Source organism: Camelus bactrianus, chromosome 12 (genome assembly GCF_048773025.1).
Source record: "Camelus bactrianus isolate YW-2024 breed Bactrian camel chromosome 12, ASM4877302v1, whole genome shotgun sequence".
NCBI lineage: Eukaryota > Metazoa > Chordata > Mammalia > Artiodactyla > Camelidae > Camelus > Camelus bactrianus.
The window spans coordinates 42,567,193-42,573,192 of record NC_133550.1 but is presented as its reverse complement, the minus strand read 5'-3'; the positions used below and the strand labels follow the sequence as shown (position 1 = coordinate 42,573,192).

Here is a 6,000-nt window from a genome sequence, read left to right as displayed (position 1 = left end):
AAATAAACCTAATAACCCCTCCCAAAATAAAAGAAATAAATTAAAAGTCAAAATATCTAGCAATATCAGGGTTTGGTAAATAATGGGGCCCCACGGGACAGCTGTACTCTTTTGATGGGTGGGAAGGTCATTAGTCACAACCATTTTGGGGAGTAATTTGGCAATGTCTAGAACAGCTCTGCATTTCCACTTCTAGACAAAATTTTGCATACATTTATAAGGAGATGGAAACAAAATATTTATAACAGCAAATTTTGAAACAACATCAATAAAAGAATGGATAAACCATTTGAAATGCATTATACAAGATGGGACACTTTAAAACAGTTACACAAATTAACAAATGTCGTCCATGTCAATGTGTATAAACTTCACAAACATAATATTGAATAAACAAAACCAAATTGCAGAAATGTTCACATTAGAGAATATGTAAAAATGATCATGACTTTATGTGCAGAGAAGAACATGAAACTACATTTCAGCAGTATCTATAGTAGGATGTCATATGGATTTTAAATCTCCTTATACATTTAATTACATGTACATAGGCCAAATACACTTTTCTGACACTTCCAACTCATCCACACAATATTTTTGGCCACACAAATGGAAGCTGTTTTATGAAGAATTCCATCAAAGCTATATGTATTTTTGATATCCCTCAGGTTTGTTAAGAAAAGCAAGACTCTCCAAAGCAGGAAACTTTAATTACAACAATTTTCATCTTTGGAACACTGAATTTGTTCAAGAAAATTATAGCCAATTACTGAGTCAAGTCATTCACACACACAAAAAAATAAAGAAGAACATTGCTTATGTGGAGAAACTATTTTCTTCCTTTTCAGAAGTTAACTACTCATTTTTATTTTTGCAAAATCTAGAAATAAGAATTAAGATTATCCTTTCTCTTTTAGTATTTACATTTTAAAATTAACATTAGTAAGAATACTGTACTTCCAGACAACTTTATGATTTTTTTTCATCTTTATGATACAGTAAATAAAACCACCACTTCTTTATAGCAACCAGCATCAAGAGATGAAGTGTAATTCCTCATGCTTTGAATGTTGCTGGCCCTGTGACCCTCTTTATCCAAAACAATGTACCAGAAATTATGCTGTGTGAGTTCAGCAGCTGTGGCCTCAAGAGGACCTGCAGTATTTGCCTTTGCTCTATGAAACTGCTGCTCTAAGACAGTCCCATAAGGAAGCTGATCTAGTCCAATGAAAGACAAGAGACAACTTGGAGAACTAAGTTGTCACAGAGGAGAGACAGCACCAACTTTCAGATAGGTGAGTGAGGCCATCTTGTGCCTTATAGCTGAAGGGTAGCAGAATATGCCATCCCCACTTTGGCATATTGATTATTTTGAACTATAGGCACTTGAAAAATGCAGGAATAGGCTTTCTATGAACTCCCCTTATCAGTCTAAAGACATGTGCTCTAAAAAGAGCTCAATTGTCATAAATTCCCTCCCTGGGAATTTCACCAACCAGAGAAGACTGCTTCTTATCACAGGAGAGGAGACTACACCACACCCAGAAAAACTCTGTCACAAACTATCATATCTTCCATTTATTCCTCTAAAGTCCCATTCATATTTCCTAAATGTTATTTATTCTCCCCAGGAGGCCTGCAGCTGTCCTTCCCTTTCCCTGTTAAAATGGTATTTAAGTCTAAAATTTAAGCTACCCCTTTGAATTACTCATTTTTTCTGCATATCTCCTATATATACATGATGTATACATTTTAATAAACGTAAGTTTATTTTTTCTTGTTAATTGTTCTCTTATTGCAAGGACTCAGCTAATAACTCAGAAAGGTAGGGAGAAGTTATTTTTTTTCCCTTACACAGCCCAATTCTTCTTCCACTATGCACTGAGGTCACCCAGGTAAATCAGCAGGGAGATCACCTGCCAACCCACATGCTGATGAGAAATGGTAAATATTTGTGGTTTATGCACTGAGTTTTGGTGTGGTTTGTTTTGTACCAATAGTTAATAGGTATAGAAACTAGTACCTAGAATCTGAGAGTTACTATAACAAAGTCTTGAAATAATTATGCCATTGATTTTAGGATTGGGTGGCAGGGGAGCTTGGAAAGTGGGTGAGAAATCCATAAGCAAAGACGGGGAAGATGGCAAAAGTACTGTTGGAGACTAGAGAAAAGGCAGTCCAGGTGATGTAGTGGGATTGTTAACAAAAATATCGACTGCAGAAACTTAAAAAGTAGAAAATACACATAGTGAACAGGAACTGATTGGGGACATCTATGGACAGAAGGTTGAGTGCAGATTGGTTTGGAGTGCATATTTAGCTACATAGTTAAGAGTGCATATTTAGCTGCATATGATAGGGTATTGGAAGAAAGGATGAGCTAAAGAAGGAAATAATTTGCAATTAGAATTTAGAAAAAATATAGAAGAGAGAACATACTGGGTTGGAAGTAGCTGTTTCCACCCATCAGTAAAAAATCCTCAACATAAAATGAGCCTGGGGACAAAGATCTCATCAAGGCTGTGCCTATACGATTTTTCAGACCTCTGAGAGGTTTGAATCGTGCCTCATTTACCTTCTGAGTTTGCCAGAAGGGTTTCTAAGAATCTCGGGGGCGTTGTCCCTCAGCAGTTTCACACACTTGTACATAGGCTAACCTTATGATGTTCTTTAACCAATAGAAAATGACCTGGGAATTAAGCGTTTGCAGCTGCCACTTTTAGCTGCCCTGAGAATCACCATTTCAGAAGCCAGTCAAGAATATTGTAGGATGAAAGGCTTCATGGAAGAGAACTAAAATGACCCAACCAAAAGTTAGCACTGACTGCCTGAAAAGTAAGTTAGGCCATCTTGCATATTCTAACTCAAGCTAGCCCTCCACCTGAATGCAGCTGCTTAAGTGAGCATAGGTGAAATAGCAGAGGAACCACCAGCCAAGATTACTGAAAAATAAAATAATGAAGTGGCTTTTTTTTTTTTTTTTTTAGTATGCATTTGAGGTTTGGAGGGGTTTATAATACAGCAGTAATTAACAGTCTGATAGGATCTTTGTTCCAAAAATCAATGCTAATGGTTGCAAATGCAAATGCTAGTAAGTTAACGGAAGTGTAATGTTTACTGACCCTTTCGAATCCAGCCCCAAGTGTCCTCCTGTCTGGTGTCTTTCGGGCCCATAGAATGAGACTGCATTCAGCTCAGAAGCAAAGGAAACCTTTATTCTATGTTCAAAGAATAGAGAGATGTGAGCTTACGCCCTGGAGTACACACTCGCCCGGACAGGCTGTGGGCGGGGCTGCTTTGTGGGGTTCCTGCCCCGGGAGGAGGCCGAGTTCTCGCGGGGCTGCTCACAGCGCAGGCTTACAGTGTGGGCGGGCACAGCATCTCCACATGCGCATGCGGCTCACCGCCGCCATCTTGAACTGCAGTGTTGGGCGCAGAGCTTACGCACGGCTTGGCGTCCCTGAACTGTGGTGGCAGTGCGCAGTTCACAGTAGGAATTCTGGTCTGAAGCGCCTGGTGCCAGTTCTCTGCATGTGGCCCCCTCTGAGCAAGTGAAACTAGACGAAGCACAAAGGGGAAGGAAAAGAAAAGGTAGGACTTTATTTTATTACCCAGATTGTACTTTTATTTCCTGGAAATTGTTAATGGGCTCTGCTAGTAACAGTAGTTCTCAGAGCAAACATACATCCAAAATTAAGATTTTTTTAATGTCAACCTACACTTTTTAGGTGGTAATACAAAGTTAATATAAAGTATTTAGTAATACTAAATGTACTGCAAACAAAAATTGGCTTTTTGAAAATAGGGGTTATATCACTTATCTGCACATTTGGATTTCTCTCACCACTAAATAAGATTTAAAATAATCATGAGGAAAGACTAGAAAGTCTTCCACTTCTGAATTTTTCTGCTACTTTGTATTTCTTGCTATTACTTTTCATATAAATGATAACTTTTTGAGGGAATAAAGCTTTTTTACTATATACTTTTATAATTCGGATGATATACCTAGTGTGGTAAAGAAATTCTTTGTCTGATTTAATGCCTCTGGCTTTGATTTTGATCACATTCATGCTTGAATTGGAGATGGGAGGGAGAAGAGCAGGACAAACAACTAGATAAATGAAGGAGAGGCACAGCTGTTGGGAATAAAGAACAGCTGGAACCAGCTGAAACCAAGGTGGTTTTGAGAACAGTCCATCATCAACCTTTATTTTAGTGAAATCTGCTTCCTTGCAATGTGATACCTCTGATAGCACTTCTGAGAATGCAGGGTTGGAGTGTGCACTGTCAAAAGTGACAGTGGTTTAGCAGAGCTCTCACTGACTCCGCACCTGTTTTTTTTTCTGTTAAGCTGTCTGCCTCTCTCGGTACTACACCCAGTGGTTAGGCTCCATAGGTGCCACTACCTGCCAGCTGATTGCTCTAATGGTTTTGGTGATGCCTTGGGGTATAAATCGCTCCGTGGTTTGAACCAATTAAAACCAAGTCCCTTTTCTGGAGTAGTTTTTGAAGGCAGTTCTGAGGTTTATTTTGAAACTAGAAGATGTAATTTTAGCCGTTTCTTCCCCTGATAAATTAGCTGGCCTATGTCTTACCTGATTGTTCTCTTAAAGCCTCCAGCTTCCTTTTATCTGCTTGCCCTCCAAATCCCCATTATTTTCAAGAGTGTTCTTAGGTTTGAACCTTTCTCATACTTTACTTCCAATAAAGTCAGTTTACCCGAAGAGAGCTTTGGAGCCCTCTGGTCTTAAGGCCTTCCTCTGCTCATAGGCAGAAATCTCTGAGTCAGTGCCCCAGAACTGTGGGAGAGAACCATGGACCCCTTGTCTTCTGGTGCTTCCTCTACTTTGTGAGCAGGGTGCTGGGTGAGGGTGGTAGCCTGTGGTTTTCTCAGCTTTCCTCTACTAGCATGGAATGTCTGCCTCACGAGCAAGCTGGGGCAAGGACTATATTTATTAACATATGGGGGCACATTATTCCCAATCTCCCTTGCCTGGTAGAGCCTCCACCCTATGAATGAGAGCTGAATGGAGGGAAGGCACCCTCTTGCCTGCATTTGTTCGGAATTAGCTTCTGCAAGGCAGAACTTGGAGGGATGAGAAACGCTTGCAGCCTTCTTCTCCTGGGGAGATACTACAGTTTCTGGTGCAGGTCTGGGGTGAGATAAAGCGCCATCATCTAGGCCACATTTGACCAGAGTGGAGAGTTTCTGCTTTGCTGAGCTGGAGGTGGAGAAAGAGGGAGCCGGCTGTGGCTCAAGTGCCACAAATGCTCATTGTTCTTACTGACAGATTTTAATAAGTAAATGTTTTCTTTTGCTCTATATTCTTAGGACAGCTTATTATTATTTTCTGGCTTTTAAAATTTTTATCATTGAGCTTATTTTGCTGAGGAGCAGGTTCACAAAGTTGTCTTTCTGGAAATCCTATTTCCAGTTTTTGACTATTACATACAAAGCTGTAAGAACAGTTTGTACAAGTGTTTTGTGTGGTCATATTCTTTTTTCCTCCCCTTGGGTAAATATCTAAGAGTGGAATGGCTGGGTTATAGGGCAAATGCATGTTTAACTTTTTAAGAAGCTAGCACTCTATGTAAGACATCTGCAGCATTTTACATTCCCATCCGAAGGGTATGAGTTCTGGCAGCCCTACGGCATCTTCCGCACTTGGCACGGTAAGTCATGTAGTAGTATCTCATTGTGGCTTTAATTTGAATTTTCTTAATGACTAATGAGAATGAGCAATTTTTCATGTGTTTGCTTAACCAACTTTATATCTCTTTTCAAATTTTTTGGTACACTTTAAATTGGGTGTTTGTCTTCTTATTAATGACTTTTTAGAGTTCACGGTCTTATTTTTTGCTCCTCTTTTTTTGAATTCTTGCATGTGGCATGTAGCTCAAAATTTATTTTAGGTTAATTAAAGCATTTTTCTTTTAACAGCTGAGTTTAGCTCATTTACTTATAAAAGTAAAAATAATACACATGAGCAAGTAGGA

General features: G+C 39.2%; 1 long non-coding RNA gene across 1 annotated transcript in view; it reads left to right on the top strand.

Annotated features, from left to right (window-relative positions):
- Nucleotides 1-3,380: 3,380 nt before the first annotated feature.
- Nucleotides 3,381-6,000, top strand: part of LOC123615154 (uncharacterized) — a 508,039-nt gene continuing 505,419 nt past the window's right edge. Inside the window, exon 1 of the long non-coding RNA XR_006722712.2 lies at nucleotides 3,381-3,591. This is a non-coding gene — a long non-coding RNA (uncharacterized LOC123615154). The remainder of the gene's footprint in view (nucleotides 3,592-6,000) is intronic.